Source organism: Myotis daubentonii, chromosome 2 (genome assembly GCF_963259705.1).
Source record: "Myotis daubentonii chromosome 2, mMyoDau2.1, whole genome shotgun sequence".
In the NCBI taxonomy this organism is placed as follows: domain Eukaryota; kingdom Metazoa; phylum Chordata; class Mammalia; order Chiroptera; family Vespertilionidae; genus Myotis; species Myotis daubentonii.
Genome location: NC_081841.1, coordinates 67,985,914 through 68,008,778, shown reverse-complemented (window position 1 = coordinate 68,008,778; position 22,865 = coordinate 67,985,914). Strand labels below are relative to the sequence as shown.

At 37.4% G+C, this 22,865-nt stretch overlaps 1 protein-coding gene across 4 annotated transcripts in view; it reads right to left on the bottom strand.

Moving 5' to 3' along the window:
• The window catches only part of FRS2 (fibroblast growth factor receptor substrate 2), a 116,657-nt gene that overhangs the window by 39,055 nt on the left and 54,737 nt on the right, over nt 1-22,865 (bottom strand). For 3 of the 4 annotated variants that reach the window (XM_059683584.1, XM_059683585.1, XM_059683586.1), the window contains 2 exons: nt 21,950-22,044; nt 20,456-20,497 (listed from right to left, as the gene is read on the bottom strand). The gene's annotated coding sequence lies outside the window, so the exon portion shown is untranslated. Of the gene's footprint in view, nt 1-38; nt 141-20,455; nt 20,498-21,949; nt 22,045-22,865 lie in introns of all 4 variants that reach the window. The other variant, XM_059683587.1, reaches the window with a different exon arrangement.

Sequence of the window (22,865 nt, the reverse complement as noted above, 5' to 3'; positions counted from 1 at the left end):
AGCTCTAAAGAAAAAAAAAAATCAATTCAACTACTTACAAATCACTTCAATATTTGGTACTTTCTTTTCTGGAAATTCTTAGTCTTATCTAAATTCCTTGTACTGTAATTTAAATGAGATTCCTCTCATTTCTGTTTCCTCTGTAAGAGACAAGTAAAAACAGGATGATCAAGAAAGCTTAAGGACATGCTTACATGTATTTAAACTGACATCGGTTCATTTTCCTATAGATAAATCTAAAATATTACTAAAGTAACATTTCTATATTTCAGACATAGTTGTTTGAAATAACAAAAGGTTACTTAATAGATAAAAAATTATTTGTAGCTCTAGCTGGTTTGGCTCAGTGGATAGAGCATTGGCCTACACACCAAAGGGTCCCCTTGATTCTGGTCAAGGGCATCTACCTTGGCTCAGGCTCCTCCCCAGCCCAGGCCCTGGTTGGAGCTCCAGGAGAAGGCAACCAATCGATGTGTTTCCCTCACATCAATGTTTCTCTCTGTCTTCCTCTCTCTTCCACTCTCCCTAAGAAAAATATCCTCAAGTGAGGATTAACAACAACAAAGATAATTTGTAAAGTTGTGAATATTAAGGAGAGAATAAAAAATGAGTTCATTCATTTCTTCATCTACACCAGGGCTGGGGAACTTTTTTTCTGCCAAGGGCCATTTGGATATTTGTAACGTCATTCGCTTAATATAATTTGCTTAGTATAAATTTATGTTTCTATGAAAAAAGCTCCTAGATTTATAGAATTTCAAGTCCTGCCTGCAGTTGCCTTGGCAGGGCCCGACCAAATTATTTTGAGGGCCTTATACAGTCTGGGGGCCGGACATTCCCCACCTCTGATCTACACCACTGAGGCATTCAACAAATATATTTTTTTTTTTCATTCAACAAATATTTTCTAAGCACTAACTCTCTTTGCCAGGCACTGAGTTAAAATGCTAGAAATAAAGATACACATTCCCCAGTTCCAATGAGCTTACTAGTTACTAAAGGAGACAGACAAGAAAATTAATACATGGCAGAGTTGCTGACCCATGCACCACTGCCATCAGAACGTTTAACTCAGAGCAGAAGGAAAAAAGTGATGAGAGGCTTCCTGGGAAAGGTGACCTCTAAGTCCTGAAAGACAGATGGGAGTTTGCTAGGGCAAAGGCAATCCAGATCAAGAAGACTGCACACAAAAACACAAAAGTCTGCCCTGGCCTGCATGGCTCAGATGGTTGGGCATTGTCCCATGCACTGAAAGATTTTCAGTTCAATTCCCGTCAGGGCACATGCCCAGGGTTGTGGGCTCAACCCCTGGTAAAAGGCATGCAGAAGGCAGCCGATCAATGTTTCACTCTCACGTTGATGTTTCTTTCTCTCTCCCTCTCCCTTCCTCTCTCTCTAAAAATCTATAAAAATATATGTTTTTAAAAATCTGAAAAAGCATAACCTGTTCCAGAAGCTGCAAGTAGTTCCTTATAGTTGAAATGTAGGAATGCATGGGAAAACATTAGGAGGTAGGCGGGAAGGTAGGCTTATACAATTTCATGAAGAGTCACTTTGCAATACTGTGGGCAGTACACATTTCCTTTATAATCTTAAAGATACCACTACTGGCCTACCAAATACATTCTTATAGGGGCAGAAAATCTATGAACAAAACTTCCAATTTATATGAATAAAATTAACGGTGTTTTATTATGGATGATGTCCAAAGTCTAACCTAAAAGTAACAGCTTCCATCCATAAATATTAACATTCTCCCAAAAGCATCTGGACCTGCAGTGTCATTGTAGGATGATGACATAAACCTCAGATACCACTTCCAAACCTAGAAAAGTCACCCACTTTAACCTTATATTTCACAATGAATTTCACAAAGTCTCTTTAAATTATGCATTTTGCTTTTAGGAACAGAAATTTAAAAATCTGTATTTGTATATCTTTATCTACCATCTATCAATCTATTAATCAACAACTGTCTGTACTTAGCAAACACTGTTAAAATGGTACTAAAATGATTTGCAAAAATAAAACAAGAGAAAGCTGCAACTGAAAATGATATAAAAACACAACTATGCAGGGCAGGGGCGGCCTGCCCCTGCTGACCCAAACCCCATCTCCCCTGCTGGTGTTTGTGCTTTTGAAAAGTGTTAAGTTATGGAAGCCCCTTGGGGCCCTTCCTGACCCCAGCACCTCTTATTAAAAAATAAATAAATAAAAATAAAAAAAATAAAAATAAAAACACAACTGCCTTAATTCAGTCCTAGAGTCATCTATAACCTTGGAAAATACTTATACCCAGAAATACTAGTGATGAAATTTACACAATTAAGTCAGAGTGCCCATAATCTCTGTCCTAAGATATAAAAATGCGCCTACAGATGTGCAAACCCAGCAGACGAGTCACTACACCTTAGCTAATTCAATAATGTAATCAGTACTAGATGGCAAAACTCCCAGCACCTTCAATCACAGGAAAAAATATCATCAGTCTTGGGGACTCTCAAAGAAACTCTTAGTTTAGTACTTTACATTGCAATATAAAAATATGTACAAGGAAATCAAATATTGTCCTCCAGCAACATAAAAGTTATAAACATTCTGTATTTCAGATCATGGAGCTCTCCTCACACAACTTCACAGACTGCACCATAAAAATACAAGTGACTGTAAGACAGCAGAAGAGAATACAAGCATTCTCCAAAAAGTAGTTATCATTAATTCTGAAAACTGTAATGAATATATTTGATCTTATAAAGATAGTGCATTCAGCCCTGGCCAGTGTCGCTTAAGTGGTTAGAGTCTCAGCCCGAGCACCAAAGGGTCAATTCCTGGGTCAAGGGCACATACCTGGGTTGCAGGTTCAATCACAGCAGGGTGCATGCAGGAGGCAACCAATCAATGTGTCTCTTTCACGTCAATGTCCCCGCCCCCTCTGTCTGTGTGTGTCCTCACTCCCTTCCTTCCACTCCCTCTAAAAATCAATGGGAAAAAGTATCCTCAGGTGATTAAAAAAAAAAAAAAGATAGTGCATTCAATTTTCTATAATTATTGCATATCAGAAGCCCATATTTGTGTTCTTAAACTGTTATTATTTCTATATATTAATAACATATAATTGTGTCAAATTCATAAATGACTGCTTAACCCTCATAATAAATCTCTAGTTTATAAATTTATTATTAGACACTAGTCCACTATCAAGGACTGAATCTAGCATAAAAAATGTTTAACTTATGAGGTTTTAGTAAACTGAGCATCCCTCTGACCTTACTTCATGTTAAACAAATATAAAACTTAGTCAATATCAATCAAGCTATAACAATCAACTAAATACAAGGCATGCAAGAAAATATCTAGACATCTTCACTTTTTATATAATACTAGAAGCCCAGTGCGAGAAATCACGCAGCCCCGCCCACCTGCACCTGCCTCGCTATGCCCACCCACCCACCCGCCACCAGCCTTGCTGCAATTGGAGCTGGTGGAGGAGGGACTGAGAGGTGCTCCATGCATCTCCTGGTGATCCGGGCTGCTTCACTCCAGCCACCGCCACCACCCACCCGATTCCCTGTCCAATTGTTGGTCGTTACGGCGTTACGGCCACAGGCCTTTTATAATATATATACTTAACCTAGAACTAAATAAACAATTAAAGGTAATAAAAAAATAAAAAAAGGGTAATTTTAAAAACTAAATATACAAGTGCAAAAGTAGAATATACCATAAATCTGTATTTCCAAACTCAGGTGACTATCATCTTGTTAACTAGACTCATATTAAAAGCCTAAATATTAACTGTGTGTGTGTATAAAATGTACACACACACACACACAACCTGCACAAAATAAATTAAGCCAAATGCCAAGCAAATCCAACCCTCAAAACAAATTACTTCATGAATAACTGATCAGTTTCTGCATTTAACTCAATTGAAATGCTCTTAAACATATTCTCAAAGGAAAATAAACTGATTATTTATTTTCTTTTAGAGCAATGCATTAAAAATTCTTACAATCTAGCAAACTCACCTGATTCAAATACACCACTAATAAAAATGGTTTGATGTATGGGTATGTTTTCTAATACTTCCCACTCTCACAAAATGCCACAAAAAAAGTTAACTAGAAATATTTACAACAGAATACATCTATCCATTTGATGTACATTTATAAGGCCATTAATAAACATTATTTAAATAATATTTAATTGCAAAAAATGTTCGTAGTATAAAGTTAAACAAACAAACAAACAAAAAAGGACAAAACTGTTATTTTAAAATGCAATATGGTATCCTGAATTGTATCCTGGAACAGAAAAAAAAAACATTAGTAGAAAAACTGGCGAAATCCAAATAAAGCATATAGTTTAGTTAATAATATGATACCAGTGTAAATACTTAGTTTTGACAAATGTACCATAGTTGTGTATGATTAACATTAGGGAAAGCTGAGTAAAGGGTATATGAAAACCTCTGTACTAGCTTCCTAATTTTTTTATGATTCTAAAATTGTTCAGAAAATAAAGTTTATTTTAAAAAATTACTCTTGCCCTGGCTGGTGTTCTCAGTGGTTAGAGCATCAACCCGTGCACCTAAGGATCTCGGTTCAATTCCCAGTCAAGGACACATACCTGGGTTGCAGGTTCAATCTCCGGCCCCAGTCAGGGCATGTGTGGGAGGCAACCAATCAATGTGGCTCTCTCACATCCCTGTTTTTCTTTCTCCCCCCCCCTCCCTCCCTCTCTCCTACTTTCCCAAAATATCAATAGAAAAATTATCCTATGGGATGAGAATTTTAAAAAAACATTTTAAATAAACTAAAATAAAAATTGCTCTTAGTGACCAGTAGCAAATTTGAAAGGATTCTTTCTTAGTTTTAAAAAATAGCCTTCGCACTTATCTATCTCTCTTCTACCCCTACAAAAATACATGAACCCAGGGGGGTGGGGGGACTAGACTAAACCATACTAAAATGTTAATGCTGGTTCGTGTGGTGGTAAGACATTTTCTATAGTGTGAATTGCTTCTATAATCAATAATAAGTTATTAGCTAAAGAATATACAAATCAATATTTATTAAAGGCTTCTTTAGAAAGAAATGCTATAAATGTCTAAGCAGAGGCCAAAGACAGACTATATACTAAACAGGTTAGGGCAGAGTGTGGCCAAGTGAAACTGCCAGGAGAATTTAAGTAGGCAAACCTAATTAGTAAATGCTGGAAACCTGCCAACGCACAGAACTTAACATCCACTCTTAGGCTAAAGGTGCTCGCAGCCAGCAAAGTTATTCTCAGAATCCACATGTCTCAGGGGAATGTCCCGAAAGGCCCCCTAATACTAAGAATTTATGAATATACATAGCCTGGGTTGATTCCAAACAAAAATAACGCAGTTGGCCATCTGGTGTACAGCTGCCCACTGAGAGCTTCTAGAAACACTCTATAGTACCACAGTCTGTCCTCTAAGCTTTTCTCCTCTGCGATGTCTTTCCCCTCCAACACCTTCCTAAGCACCTCTATCCAGCCCTTAGCCCTAAGGCCTAAAAATGGCACTCTAGTGTCATTGAGCAGCAAGGGTAGAAAGATCATGGTCTACTCTAGACAACACTGGGATTACAGAATCAAATCCTATTTCAGATGCTTGACGGGTGAGTATCAAAAGTTATTCCCCCCAATATTTTCAGGACAAAATATGTTCTAGGCAACTCCATGAAGCCACAAGAGGGGATAAATAATCATCAAGTGTTCCCCAGTCAAAATGAGAAAATAAAATACATTTTGTCCTTTAAAAAAAGTGCCAATGGAATTAGACAGCCTGCATTCTGATAAAGAATTTTTCCAAGCTGTAATCAGTGACATATGTGTTGTCAGGCTGTCTGCCTAGTTCTGGGTTTTATGTTGTTGTTTTTTTAAATAGTTTTTAATTCTACTTTGTTGGTCACCCTCACTCTTAGCTGACAGTATATACAGCAGGTCCTAGAACTGTCACTTAATAAACATGTATTTGTGTTTTTGTTGTGTTTGCTTTTATTTTTAGTTTACGCTTTTGAATCCTTAAGGACTCTATCATCAGACATCCAAGCCTATTAAAACTAGATGCAAGTTCAGCCAGTGTGGCTCAGTAGTTGAGCGTCAACTTATGAACCAGGAGGTCCTGGTTCAATTCCCGGTCAGGATACATGCCTGGGTTGCAGGCTTGATACCCAGTAGGGGGCATGCAGGAGGCAGTCAATCAATTAAAAAAGTTTTTTTTTAAACTACATGCAAAACAATAAAGCCCTATACTCAGAGACAAAAGAATACTGTATGCTAAAGTATATAATCTTTACTTTATGAGATTCGTAACAACAACTTTTTCAAGCACCAGAAGCCTTTTTTGCTTACTTTCTAGTTCTTGGACATGTTTAAGAAAACAGTCTTACCAAAACAGTAATCCTCATGTATGGAGGCCACTAAAGTTATTGTTGCTGTTATTTTGAATACTAATGGAGATATATATACTGTTTTTCATCAAAGCTGAGATACAATTGATTTTGAGGCTGATTTTTTTATATTTTTTTAAATTGATTTCAGAGAGGAAGGGAGAGAGAGATAGAAAATATCATTGATGAGAGAGAATCATTGATGGGCAGCCTCCTGCACGCCTCCTATTGGGGATGGAGCCCGCAACCAAGGCATGTGCCCTGACCGGGAATCAAACTGTGACCTCCTGGTTCATAGGTCAATGCTCAGCCACTGAGCCACACCAGCTAAACACCAACAATTAAGGGAACTGCAGAGAAAGAGAAGCCCCCAAAGGAAATTGAACAGGCACTGTCCAAGAAGCAGAAAACAAATCTCCATAAGTGTGGTATCATAGAAGCCTAGGGAAGAGAGTGATTCAAAATGAAATCGGGTAAGAATGGTCTAATCCAGCTGTGGGCAAACTACGGCCCGCGGGCCGCATCCGGCCTGTTTGAAATGAATAAAACTAAAAAAAAAAAAAAAAAAAAAGACCGTACCCTTTTATGTAATGATGTTTACTTTGAATTTATATTAGTTCACACAAACACTCCATCCATGCTTTTGTTCCGGCCCTCCGGTCCAGTTTAAGAACCCATTGTGGCCCTCGAGTCAAAAAGTTTGCCCACCCCTGGTCTAATCAGTAAGGTAAGATTGCAAAAACAACAGAAAGTTAGTTTGGAGAAAAAAATATTTAGCAGTAAAGAAGAGTAGGGCAGCCCTAGCCAGTTTGGCTCGGTGGATTGAGAGTCGGCCTGCAGACTGAAGGGTCCTCGGTTCAATTCCAGTAAAGGGCACATGCCTGGGTTGCGGGCTTGATCCCCAGTAAGGGGCGTGCAGGAGGCAGCCGATCAATGATTCTCTCTCATCATTAATGTTTATATCTCTCTTTCCCTCTCCCTTCCTCTCTGAAATCAATAAAAATATATTTAAAAAAAGAAGAGTAGGGAAGAATAGTCAGCTGTCTTCGAATTTCTCTGTTTAAGGAATAACCTGACTTGCTCCTGGAACAGAAGTTGGACCAAACCATAGAAAGTCTACAAGAATAAAAAAATCTTCCATCTAATAAAGAATTGAATTCCTTGAAATGTTGAGTTTCCAATCACTAGCAATGTTCCATAGATTCCACTACTAGTTAAGAAACTGGATGAGATGACTTGAGCTTTCTTTCAATTTAAGTAAATTTCAAGGACCAAACTAAATCTGAAATACTTTGCATTAAAAAGAAGGGAAAGGCACAACAACAAAAAACCTTTTAAATATTTAGAATTATAAAGTAATGGTTTTATAAAGTTTTAAAATTAAATTAATTCTAAGTAAAACACATAAAAAAGATAAAGGGATTTTTATAACCTTGTGAGTCCAAAGTAAAATATTTAACATGATGTAAAAACTTTTATGATTGATAATAGTGTAATACTTCTGTCCATGTCATTAAAACCTACCCTACTGAGTTTTTATAACTTTTTACAACTAAAAAATTATGTTCTTTCTTTTCTTCATTTTAAAGTTCAGGCACATCGGTCTGTTGGTTTGCTTGTTTATTTTTATGTTTATTTGTTTACTTGGTTTTGTTTATTTGTTTTTATATTGGTTGTATGGCAGAGTTTATAAAAATATTTTTGCAATGTGGGATATTTTCCATCTGTCCTCCAGAGCCACCTGCTCTGGGCCCTGGGGGCCTGACCTGCATGGGGCACCAGCAGACCAGGTTAGCTATGGCTCCATTCCTTACTGAAGCTTCTCTACTGATGGCTCCTGTCAGGCAGCCCTCTCCTATACCTACAGCTCTTGCTGGTTCAGGTGATCACTCCCTTCCCCTGTTCCTTTTAGACAGAGGTGGTAACAGCTTCTGCTGTTACTAGCTAGCCTGGTCATCATTTTTGCTTGCTGGTTTCCTTTAACCTGCCTAAACTATGCAAATAATCCCTTCATTAAATTCTTTTCTATTAACACTGTCAGTGTTCTGTTTCCTACCAAAACCTGACTCAAAGTTGTTACTGATGTCTTCAATTCAGTAATTACATATACCCTATAATAAAGAAGTAATATGCAAATTAACCCTCATGCCATAACACCATCACAAGATGGCAGCGCACACAGCAGGGGCGGCGGCCGGCTGCTTCACGCGCCTGCTGCCACAGTTCCTGCAGTCCCACGGGGGGACGGGGGGGGGGGGGCAGAAGGCCTGGTGGCCACTCTGCACACCTGCCACCGGAGTTCCCTCAGCCCCACGGGGGGAGGGGGGGAGAGGGGCAGGAGGCCTGGCAGCTGCTCCAAGCGCCTGCCGCCAGGGTTTCCACGGCTGCACCAGGGAGTGGGGCCGGTCGCTCCGCACACCTGCCACCAGAGTTCCCTCAGCCCCGCTGGGGTGGGGGGGTGGGGGGGGGCGGGTCCCCATTGCTGCTCTCCACGGCTTCCCTGAGGAGTCGAACATCCCCCGAGGTGTCCCAGATTAGAGAGGATGCAGGCTGGGCTGAGGGACACCCTCCCCAATGCATGAATTTCATGCACCAAGCCTCTAGTTGTACTATAACCACTATAGAAAATAGCATGAGAAAAGAGCCATGATCATCAGCTTTTACATTTCTTGTCAAACTAAATTCTTAAGAATGAAAAATAAAAATTATCAACATAAAAAAGGATAAAAAAGGAAGTTATTTGTAAATTTTACTAAGATTAATACCCAAAAATCTTGCAATCATCCTTAACAACTCATTCTCACATCCCATATCTAATCTATAAATCCTTTCAGATCTATCTTCAAAATATATCCCAGTTCAATAGCTAGCTGTTTAGCATCACCACCATTCTTCTCAGGTTCAAGCTACCATCATTTCTAGTCTGAATTTTTGCAACAGCCTTCTAATTGATTGAAGGCTTCTGCTGCCTCTGTTCTTGTCCTCCAACAGAGCAGCCAGAGTACTTCTGGTAAAAAATGTTATTACCCTAGCCAGTTTGGCTCAGTGGCTAGAGCGCCAGCCCACAGACTGAAGGGTCCAAGGTTCGATTCCATTCAAGGGCATGTACTTCAGTTGCAGGCTCGATCCCAGCCCTGGTAGGGGTACGTGCTGGAGACAACCAGTTGATGTGTCTCTGTAACATCGATGTTTCTCTGTCTGTATCTCTCCCCCTCCCTTCCAAGCTCTCTAAAAATCAATGGAAATATATCCTCAGGTGAGGATTAACAAGAACAACAAAAAGTGTTACTTGATTGGATACATTTTTTAATGGTTAAAAATCATGACTGATACAAATGTGGTAAAATGAACATATGTCAAAGATATTATTTAACTCATTAACTAAGAAAGGAACCATTAAGATGTTATAACTGGTTCAAAGGAGAGTTCTAAGAGACACTCGTATACAGGGTGTCCCAAAATATATATATATATATACACTTTGAATAATTATTAATTCCAACGGGTTAAATCTGAAAAGAAAGAAACATCAATTGAGCTATCAGCTGGTAAAGTGTGTATACATTTTTTGGGAACAACTTATAGCAGTGGTTCTCAACCTTCTGGCCCTTTAAATACAGTTCCTCATGTTGTGACCCAACCATAAAATTATTTTCGTTGCTACTTCATAACTGTAATGTTGCTACTGTTATGAATCGTAATGTAAATATCTGATATGCAGATGGTCTTAGGCGACCCCTGTGAAAGGGTCGTTCGACCGCCAAAGGGGTCGCGACCCACAGGTTGAGAACCGCTGCCCTATAGCATACACTCTATAGGGCCTATACCAGTGATGGAGAACCTTTTGAGCTCGGCGTGTCAGCATTTTGAAAAACCCTAACTTAACTCTGGTGCCGTGTCACATATAGAAATTTTTTAATATTTGCAACCATAGTAAAACAAAGATTTATATTTTTGATATTTATTTTATATATTTAAATGCCATTTAACAAAGAAAAATCAACCAAAAAAATGAGTTCGCGTGTCACCTCTGACACACGTGTCATAGGTTCGCCATCACTGGCCTATACAAAGAGGAATTTGTATAGGAATGAGGAATGAGGAATTCTGAAATAAATTTACAAGTAGATGTAAAGCAGTTCTTATGCACAGGGTAATAATCAATTGCATTCCACTGGACACAACTCATTTGCATCTCTATGGATAAGAATCATGTGCATTTTTAAGTTTCTACAAATTACAAAACTATAAAATAACTCAAAGAAAATGAGACAGAGATAAATCCAATGGATGAACAAGACAGAACCCCCATTCATTATTTTCTGCCCACTTCAAAGTCATTTACAATTGACAAAATCTTGCATGGCTCCCCTGTTCCCTGAAAGTAAAAAGTAAACACTTATTAATGGCCTGGCCTACAAGGTCCTAAATATTTTGGTAGCATTTCCTGTTCTTCTGGTTCAACTACTGGTTCATGTGCTCTCCCCCTCCACACTCGATTCCAGCCACACTGCTGTTTCTGAATACACTAGGCATGATCCTACCTCAAGATCCTTTGCCAACTGTGGTTCTATCTGGAACACTATTCTGCCAGATATCCACAGAGCTCCCACCCTCACCTGCTTCAGATCTTTGCTCACAAATCAATTTATTAGAGGACTTTTCTGAGCACCCTATAAAAAAATACTAGTAGGCAGACTCCTATCCTATAATGGTACTCCCTTTTCTGCTTACACTGCTATATTATTCTCCAAATGACTTACTACCAACTGACATACTATATATTGACTTTCTGTTGTTGCTGTTAATCCTCACCCAGGGATATTTTTCCATTGATTTTCAGAGAGGGTAGAAGGGAGGAGGAGAGACAGAAAGAGAGAAACATCAATGTGAGAGACACATCAATTGATTGCCTCCCACATGTGCCCCAACTAGGGCAGGGGATCAAGCCTCCAACCAAGATATGTGTCCTTGTCTGGAATCGAACCCGCAACCCTTCAGTCTGCTGTACAACGCTCTATCCACTGAGCCAAACCAGCTAGAGCTATATTGACTTCTTTATTTTTTGAGTCCCTCTCTCTATCCCATAGCCCCCACAAAATGCCTCCATTGAGGCAAAGACTTTTTCTTCATTGCTATATCCACAGTGCCTGCCATGCTGATCATATTAAATTAAATTTTAGTTAAATGAATACCCTAGTATTAGATAATGTTTCAAAACAGCAGCATACCTTTTGTTGTTGTTGTTAATCCTCACCTGAGGACATTTTCCCATTGATTTTTAGGGATTGTGGAAGAGAGAGGGAAAGACAGAGAGAAACATCAATGTAAGAGAAACACATCAATTGGTTGCCTCCTGTACAAGCTCTGACCCAGGCCAGGCCCCAGGCCTGGGAGAAGCCTGCAACTGAGTACATGCCCTTGACCAGAATCAAACCTGGGACCCTTCGATCCACAGACCAACGTTCTATCCACTGAGCCAAACTGGCTAGGGTGGCAGCTTACTTATTAGGGATAAATCTTGTCCCTAAACTTCTACAACAAGAAAACATATCAATAAAACTACAACCAAATAATTTTACATTTTCACAATTAAACATATTACTTCAAAGTCATTTATAGATTACTTTTTTAAATAGAGCTCAAAACTGTCTCTTAGATTTGCCTATACCAGGGGTGGGCAATCTTTTTGTGAGTGCGTGCCAAAACCAGCAAAATCTCTGACTCAAAATTCTTCTGCGTGCCAACCCTAATTTTTTGAGAACATGTTACGCCTACTTGATATCTCTTAATGTGTACGTATGTGAAGAACCTTGAAGAAACAATAAAATTCATTCGAGCGATAAAAACACAGTAGATGATTATGAAAAATACATTCATTTTTTAATGTATACATGTACACTTATAGTCCGACAGAAAACTTTATGACTCCATTTGATATTATCAGTGGGACTTTTGCTGCTGCATCACTGATGACAGAGATTTTACATCAGGTTTATATTTTGTGACCTTCAGAGATATGCACAAGCTACGACTTTCATCTGTCAGGCTACTCCTATTATGAGACTTAACAAAATTCATCACTGAGAACAAAGATTCACAATCATATGTGGATGAAACCAAAACACTGGTCAGATCTAGGAAGGCAGGGAGAGTTAAGGCAGAGGTATAGAAATTGCTCTTCCCCTCTCTCGTCAATCTATGTCTATAGTCTTTAAGATAACTTGTTATGTAAAATTATTTATTTATCTAAGATGCACCTACACTGAATTTATCTGAAAAATAAAAAAGTCGATATTAAGAAAAAAATGTAAATGGAAGATTTTAAGAGAAGGTTTCGCGTGCCAGCAAAAGTTACTGGCATGCCATGTTTGGCACGCGTGCCAGGGGTTGCCCACCCCTGGCCTATACACTGACAGCTATGTCATGCAAAATGCTTTGACATTCAGCATGTTGTATCACACATTTCTCTTAGACACAATGCTTCTAAGCAATTTGACTGTCAAAGTGAGCAAGTACATTCACAAGACTTAGCTGCCACCAGATGTCCTCCTTTTCATACTACAGATTCAAAGACTGTCATTTGGACTGTAATTATTATAGCAGATGAAATGTCTAAAGATTCTATCTGGGCAAGTCAACTGCCTAAAAGTCATTTTCCAACCTGTATCACTTCATCCAAGCTAGGTCACTCCTTCAAGTTAAAGGTGAGTAACTCTAAGGCTGAGACTACAATTTATTTGGATTTCTGATCAAAACTCTTTCCCTAAGTTCTTTTCATTTTTAACCTTAAAAGGTACCTAATATTAACTAGTATTTTTTAAAATATATTTTATTGATTTTTTACAGAGAGAAAGGGAGAGGGATAGAGAGTTAGAAACATCGATGAGAGAGAAACATCGATCAGCTGCCTCCTGCACACCCCCCACTGGGGATGTGCCTGCAACCAAGATACATGCCCTTGACCGGAATCGAACCTGGGACCTTTCGGTCCGCAGGCTGACGCTCCATCCACTGAGCCAAACCGGCTATGGCACTATTATTTTCTTTGAATAACGCTTGAATCACCTGCCATATACAATTCCAACACCAACATCTTTGGTTTAATTATTTGGTATTTCTTTGATAGTTATTTCAGCTAAAAGAGGAATATGTAAGTGAAAAGCACAAGTGTGAAACATCACAGGCTACTAAAATAATTGTTTAACTATTACAACATTTGTTTCTCCAAATGCTTTCTTTCTGTACCCTAAACACTCAGAAATTTGTTTAAGAATACAAGAATAAAAGAGGTCATCTTTTTCTTCTTTCATCTATAAATAAAGGTAAAGCTAACAAAGTAAGGCTTTAAATTCCTGTTGATGATGCTAACACTGTTAAGATTGACTTTGTTAGCATTTTTACTTTTTAATTAAAATGCTACGAATTAATGTTTATTTAGTCAAAAATAAGTGTGTCTGTTGTTTAGTAAGGAAAAATATCAAGAACATACTCTACCCCAACCCAAGAAAATACCTGGGTTGGAGGCAATAAATGCCATTTTCCTAATGAAGAGTGTGACAAAAGTAGGTTTACAATTATTCGTATGGAAAATAATACAATAAGTAATAGATAATAATACAATAATAAGCCATGTTTCGCATATTCACAACTGTAAACCTACTTTTCCCCCCACACTGTATATGGCCTCAGTAATGCTTGAGTAATAAAAAGAAAACCAAACCATCATTCAAGTGCCTAAGGCAAAATTACTCTGAAAAACAAATTACTTATTTGAAACAATTATCTCTCTTTAAATTATTAAAAAATATGTTAAGATTATACCAAAGAATAAGAAAGGACTTTTAGGTTAACAAATTATACTTCCAAAGGTATAGTCAATATTTTTTACAAAAAATTTTGGTTGGTCTGAAGACTAAAAATTTCAAATGATATTAAAGAACTTAAGATTATAATAAAAACAACTTTCTACTTGTGGGGAGGCCTTAAGCTGGCAGCAAACGCAGCATAAAAATGTTAAGCCTGTTTGCAAGAACCAGTTATGCAATACCCTCAAGCAAATTATTCTGTTACCAAATTTTTAAAAATTGGGTTGCTCCAGGAGTAGTATGTATTAAAGAATGAAATACAAGCAAAAATCTGGTAAAAGTTGTGAAGCACATGATTTCTGGATTTAAAAAAATACTTGAGAACCCTGGCCTGTGTAGTTCAGTTGGTTGAGCATCATCCTGTGCACCGAAGGGTTGCTGGTTCAATTCTTGGTCATGGCACGTGCCCAAGTTTCAGGTTCAGTCCCAGGTCAAGTGGATACAGAAGGCAACTGACCGACTGGTATTTCTCTCTCTCACATCCATGTCACTCTCCCCCTCTCCCTTCTTTCTCTCTAAAATCAATAAAAACATTTTAAAAAAATAAAATAAAATAAATTTTGAGACTCCATATCTTTTTTTGTTTGTTTTTGCTTTAATCCTTACTGGAGGATATTTTCCCATTGATTTTAGAGAGGGTGTAAGAGAGAGGAAAAGACAGAGAGAAACATCGATGTGAGAGAAACATTGATAGGTTGCTTCCTGCATGAGCCCTGACCAGGGCCTGAGCCAGAGAGCCTGCAGCTGAAATACATGCCCTTGACCAGAATTGAACCCAGGACCCTTCAGCCCGCAGGCCAACACTCTATCCACTGAGCCAAACCGGCTAGGGCGAGACTCCATATCTTTTAATTTGTTACAATTAAAAAAACAATATAGATACATTATTATTAACTAACGTCCACACTTATTCACATTTCCTTAGTTTTTACACAATGTCTGTTTTTTTGTCATTCCAGGACCCTATCCAGGATATCACATTACATTTAATCACCATATCTCCTTAGATTCCTCTTGGCTATACAGAATATCTGATTTTTTTGATGCCACTGGCAGTTTGGGAAAATACTGGTTTTGAGACCCTTTATTGGAATTTGTCTAATGTTTTCTTCATGAGTAGGTTATGAGTTTTGGAGAGGAAGGCCACAGAGATAAGTGCCATTTTCATTACATCATATCCCCAGAAGCCTTGATAATGTCTGAGGACCCCATTTCACTTCTAAAAATTATTTAAGAACTTTATAAAGAGCTTTTGTTTACCTGGGTTCTATCTATTCATATTTACCAAATTAGAAGTTAAATCTGCAAAATGTTTTAAATATTTATAGTTTATTTTAAACAATAAGCCTTTCACACATACATAATATATTTATTTTTAAAAAGTAACTGTTTAAAAAAACCTATTTTCCAAAATATTCAGTGAAAAGTGACAGCATTTTATATTTTTGCTAATATCCTCAATGTCTTGCTTTATGAAAGGGGGTTCCTACGACATTCTGTGATATACTTTTTCAGTTAAAGTATATAAGCATATGAAGATATATAGTTGCAAAAGAGAATATTGAAATAACCTATTTCAAATAACTTGATATTCTTGATACTATAACTAAACTCAACAAATGGTAGTTTCTTGAAAGTTAGTTAAATTTGGATTCTAAAACCGTATCAATAAACTTTCATACTCTACTACAGCGGTTCTCAACCTGTGGATCGCGACCCCTTTGGGGGTCAAACGACCCTTTCACAGGGGTCGCCTAAATACATCCTGCATATCAGATATTTACATTACGATTCATAGCAGTAGCAAAATTACAGTTATGAAGTAATAACGAAAATAATTTTATGGTTGGAAGTCACCACAACTTGAGGAACTGTATTAAAGGGTCGCGACATTAGGAAGGTTGAGAACCACTGCTCTACTACATTAAAATCTACTGGTTTATCTTGTACTTTGCATCTTTACCCACGTGATTGTATATCATCATACATTGGTTATTTGGTAAATACTGGTTCATTGAATTATGCAGATATTCCATACTAACAATTCAGAATACAATTATCAAGGGCATATAGAGGATAAATGGTGATGAAACAAATAAAATAAAAAATAAATTTAAAAAAAGGTATACCTGAGAAATGCCAAATAACCAACTGAACTCAAAGATGGAATTATTTTAATCTTTTAATTTCCCTCCACAATGCTGTGCCTATATCTCATTTCAAATTAATCAAACACCAACCATGTCAAATCAAGGAGACTATCTGATTAAGAAAAAAATAATGTGATGCTAATATAATACAGAGCCTCCAATGATCCATCTACTTCACATCCTAAATGTATTATACTTTTATGGCCTCGTTAAAGATCAGCATGTTATTGTAGGGATTTGTTAACAAGAATTTAAAAAAACAAAAAAGCTCATGGTTTAGTAAGTGCCTATATCAATGTCTATGCCTATATCTCATTTTAAATATTAGCAATGGTAAAATCTTAATAGTGCTTCAAGTAAGTGGGGTATTGGTTTGACCCATCCCATTGCTCCTTGAATCATATTTGTTACCAAAAGTCAGAACCTCTCTTTGGATGCTTCAGGGAAGATAAGATTTCCTTTGGATAGAATAAGAACTTTTTCTTTTTAAATAGACAACATATTCTTAGGACTTTCAAATAATTCTGAAATTCAAAGGAAATAAGCGCAATAGAAGGAATAAATGCATTATTCACTTGTGAAACTATTAACTATATACAGTATATATGACAAAGGGATGAGTTGGTAAAAACATTTATCCCAAGATAATTTTTTAATAATATGAAAGTGTCAATCAAGCAAAATAAATTCATGCCCATTTCTTTTCTTTTTTTTTAAATTTATTTCAGAGAGGAAGGAAGAGAGATAGAAACATCAATGATGAGAATCATTGATGGGCTGGCTCCTGCTCACCCTGCACTGGGTTTTAAGCCTGCAACCTGGGCATGTGCCCTGACCGGAAATCGAACCGTGACCTCCTGGTTCATAGGTGGACGTTCATCCACTGAGCCACGCTAGCCGGGGTTCATTCCCATTTTATCCACCACCAAAACACCCTCCCTTTCTCCAAAAATACACACATAAATACAAAGTAGATATTTTCAATCTAAACTGTAAACCTCAGGCTCACATGAAAACAAAATGATTTTAACCACACAAATTCCAGCACTCAGACTTGTAATTTCGACACGCTGCCCACACAGCACTTTGGGAGCATGTGATTAGGAGGAATGATGCACAATCACACCACATTCCTTCCCTCAGCTCACACATCAAGGACTTGCCCTCGCAGCTGCATTCTTCTCCAAACAGCCATGGTCACCTTAGCAACCCTATGCTCCTAATATGGACAGCTGGTCCATTTAAAGTCAGCCCTTCTTGGCAGGGAAAATGCTTGTTCTTCAAACTGGGGGAGAAAGAAGAGGTTTTCCTTTCAATACACATTACAGGGGTTGATTCAACTTGATCAGCACTTTTGTTATGTGGCAGCAAGTTGTGTCAAGCTTCAACCTATTCTGAGTTTGTTTGTTGTTTTGGTGTTTGGGGGGGGGGGGAGGTTAATCTAAAGCAAGTGGCTAAAAATAAAGGCAGCTCATATGGAATTATAAGGAAGAGTAGAACATGAAAAATAATTATATTATTTTATAAAATGATAAAGCCAATCACAATTTTGAAAGTTCAAATTTACTTAAATTGAACTGTAACATCTGAAGCCTTAATATGCAATAAGAAATCAGAGTCAGAAGACCTGTCTATTTTAACATAGTTTTTGTTATTCTTGAACAAAAACATTGCTAAAATTCCAAGTCCTATAATTCCAATCTATTCAATACACTGTGAGTCAATGGATTTATCCTACCACCTACATGTAAATCTCACAGTCTTTCCAAAGGCTCAAATCTAAACTAGGTTTCAAAACCAAATGGCTATTACATCTTAGAATAATCTAGACCAGCCGTGGGCAAACTACGGCCCGTTTGAAATGAATAAAACTAAAAAAAAAAAAAAGACCGTACCCTTTTATGTAATGATGTTTACTTTGAATTTATATTAGTTCACACAAATACTCCATCCATGCTTTTGTTCCGGCCCTCCGGTCCAGTTTAAGAACCCATTGTGGCCCTCGAGTCAAAAAGTTTGCCCACCCCTGCTCTAGATCTAGAATGACCTAGGATAGCACTGGATTACTCAAAACCAATCTTAATCTTATGCTTATACCATGAAAGCTGAGCCTGCACCAAATTAATTCTCTTGGGATAAAAGATACAGGTTTAAAATATGTATTCCTGGTTTTTATACTACAGATAAATAATTTGGAGATTACCAAATTATTTTGGGGATTAGCAAAGGATTACCATATTCTGCAATATGTGAGATCAAACTACTTATTCCATGCCCACAAAGGGATTCTTATCTGCCATCCATCAAAATTAGACATCTAATCTTTACAGAAAGTACACAGGCATGTTCAAAACTAAAAGATATCTAAATTTATGGCCTTCATTGTAAATGGGAAATATTTATGAAATACATTTCTATATAACAGTGGTAGACAAAATCTATATTAATTTAATAAATGCTTAATGATAGACATATAAAGTCAGTCAATATATTAGAAAGTTGTACATTAAGAATAATTGAGCTCTGGTTCATAGGTTTCTGATTCAATTTCCTTTGTTTTTAGTTGTCAGGATAAAAATTTCATGTCATTGTATCATGCATTGCATTAATGTGGAAGACTTAAATTTCATTTGCCAAAAGAACAGAGACAAAGATGTAACAGATCAGGTTCACTAAGATTAGATCCTTTGAAGTTTCTGTTTTTGCTTTAAGCATTGTGGTCCAGGAAAAGAAAGATCTGGATTTCTCCTGCAATCTTTGAGCAGTGCCCTGGAAGATCAGATAGTGCTACACGCAGGTTCAGGATCCCCTTCCTTAACACCCAGAAGTAGAAGGAAAAAAACAGGGGAAAAGAGTTTCACAAGAAACTTGAAAATGAAAACTACTGGTGATTTGCCCTCCTTCCTCCTCATTAGTTCCTTTATTTTAACCCTTTGTTCTCAGTTATCAGACTAAAGACTGCCCTGATTAACTAAACCAGTGGCAGTCTCAAAACTAGGTGGAAAAGATATGCTTGAGAGACTGCAAGTGCCCCTCAGGACATAGTATACTGGAAAAAGTGAATAAATAAGAAAGTTATTGATCTGAATAATTAGCTAAATAAGTATTTGAAGTTAACTGGTTGAATTAATCTACAGTGATCACCACTACCTATACTAAAAAGTTCCTAAAAATTTCTAACCAAAGTAACTTAAGGCTGCCAAGAAATTGATTTTAACTTCCCGGCACAGTTGGTAAGCACACCAATAAGGAGATTTTACTATTGACTCACTTGAACATTTCAACCTTCAAAAGTCAGGAGTATAATAATGTAAATCAATGATGATTTAAAATCCATTGTAAAGGTGATCATTCAGTATTTTTTTAAAAATACTAGATATTACTCAGTCTTTTATTATCTACCTGGTAAAAAAAACACATTATACTTTTTTTTGTAATCCTCACCTGAGGATATTTATTTTTTTCATTGTGATTTAGAGAGGGAGAAGGGAAGAGGGGAAGAGGGGGAGAGGGGGAGAGGGGAAGAGGGGAAGAAGGGGAGAGGGGAAGAGGGGAGAGGACCCTTCAGTCCACAGGCCGACACTCTATTCACTGAGCTAAATCAGTTAGGGCAAGCCTGTGTCTTGTTAGCCAATACTGAAGTAGTAAAAGTTTGCTAATAAATCTGTGAGAATCTTGTAATAATCAAGAAAAGATGTTAAATAAAGATTAGAAAAGAATTTTAAAATCAAGAACAACTGCCCAGCTGGTGTGGTTCAGCGGTTAAGCATTGACCTATGAACCAGGAGATCATGGTTTGATTCTAGTCAGGGCACATGCTCGGGTTGCAGGCTATATCCCCAGTAGGTGGTCCGTAGGAGCAGCCAATCCAGGATTCTCTCTCATCACTAATGTTTCTATTTCTCTCTCCCTCTCCCTTCCTCTCTCTGAAATCAATAAAAACACTTTTCTTAAAAATGTCAAGAACAATTAAGCCTGTATTCACTATATTTGGTTTATGACTACATTAATTTCTTACCTTGTGGAATTCTCTTCTGAGGAAAATAGATACACTTTGTTCCTAAAAAAATTTCAGGTAGAAAAGTTGAAATGTTAGTTTCAAAACAGAAAAGTCTCTTGAAAGTGAAAAGTTACAAAATGCTAACATAGTACATACAGACTACTATGATGCTTGGTATTACCAAAGCTTAAGAGACAGTAAGTCTCTAACAATAAAAGTACTTTATTATTTTTATGAAAATGTCTACATATATAGAAGCCTAAGCGACTGTTACGACCAAACGACCAGTCTACTGGTCGCTATGGCAATGCACTGACCACCGGGGGGCAGACACTCAACACAGGAGCTGCCCCCTGGTGGTCAGTGCACTCTCACAGCCAACCTCGTGGGGCCGGCCAACCTCCCGCGGCACCCCCTTACCCTCCCGGCCGGCCCCTATCACCAGCCAGGCTGAGGGACCCCACCTGTGCACAAATTTGTGCACCAGGCCTCTAGTCTATTATAAAATGTATTTCTTATCATTAAAAAAAAATACTTATTCTACTGCCTATCAAATGATTTTTTTCTAGGTACATAATATGGCACATTTTCATATTCCACAATATTATTACTCAACTGGGTTTACTTTAGTCAAAATTTGATATTCTGAAGGGTGCTTTTGGGGTTTAATCTACATGTCGTAAAATTCATCCTTTTAATGTATAAAATACAGTGGTTTTTACTATATTCATAAAGTTCTGTAACCTTTACCACTAGTTCCAAAACATTTTCGTCATCCCCAATAAAAAACCCTGTACTGAAGCAAGCATTTTTCCCCCCAGGGAGAAACATCTGAAACAATTTAATTTTAAAAAATACACAAGAAGCATATTCTACAACACTATGATCAAAATTGTTTTCTTTTAAATGTGTAGAACAAAGACTGGTAGAGAAAAACAAATATTCTAAAATTATAAGAGTAGTTATGTTGGATAATGATATTATAGAGACTCTTTTTCATAAAGTTCTTCTAAGGCTATGATTGTATAATAGTACCTTTATTGTTCTTAAAAGGTACAGCACAGCCCCAGCTGGTTTGGCTCAGTGGATAGAGCGTCAGCCTGCGGACCAAAGGGTCCCGGGTCTGATTCCGGTAAAGAGCATCTACCTTGGTTGCAGGTTCCTTTACAGCCCTGGCCCTAGTGCAGGAGGCAAACACATCGGTTTCTCTCACATGGATGTTTCTCTCTGTCCTTTCCTTTCTCTTCCACTCTCTCGGAAGATCAATGGGAAGAATAACCTCAGGTGAGGATTAAAAAAAAAACAACAAAAACAAACAAAAAAACGTAAAACACCGACATCATTTTCTAGAGCTATATGCTAAAATTTGTACTATAATTCACAGTAAAAAACAATAAGACAAATACAAATTGAAACTTTTAAAATATCTCACTGTATTTTTTTTTTTAGTAAATGTTTTTCAAAGTAGGTAAAATAAGTATAAAGTTAAAGAAAAAAGTTGGCCACACTTACTAATCTGGTTGAAAAGCCACAGCTGCATTTTACTTTATGACAAATTGGCTGTTTCATCACTTTGCATCTGGGCATCTACTTCTCCATGGTCATTTCTGAAATAAAGATACAATAATTAAGAACATATTATAACAAACATGAAATCTTGAAGGGCAATTATCGAAACTTCAGTGACTACAGGGAACCATCAAAACAGTTCTTGAGCAACCTCTTAATAAAAACAATAATAAGACTGAGGGTAAGGTGGGATGGATGAAATACAGGCTATCGTCCCACAGACCCAGAATTCCATAGTTATGTTACAATTACTGCATACAGAAATCCACGACCTCTTTTAAGTCCTAAATCCCTTTCACCTACCAGGGTCTTGCAATTCCTAAGAATGCCATTTATAGGCTGAAAAAAGAGAAAAGGAAGATGCAGAAGAGAAGCCCTAAAACTGCACAGTTGAAAACAATAAATTGCTTGTTTGTTATGCTTGTTTGTCTATTTCCTCCTCACACTTATAAAGTAAGCTCCAGAGATTTTTGTTAGTTTAATTTACTGATATTTTTCAAGCACCTAAGAAAATGATTGCCTGAGTTAAGTGCTCAGTAATACTTATTGAAAAAATGAAGAAATTGATGAATGATTTAACCTTACAGTATTTCAAAACAGCCAAGTGTCAAAATGGCATCTCTTCTACACATACACCACTGATGCTAATGCCAACTACATCATCTTTGTTGCTTTGTTGTCCAATAAACAAAGTCCCTAATTAAAAGACAAGACATGATCCCAACCTTCAAGGAACAGAAGAAAGGCATGTGTCACTTTGTAACTGTATTAGTGCAACTTTTGGGAAAGACTACTGAAAGGGGAATTGCTGGACATGTGATTGTGCTAAAATTGTCAAATGGTGTGGGTGAAGGTCTTT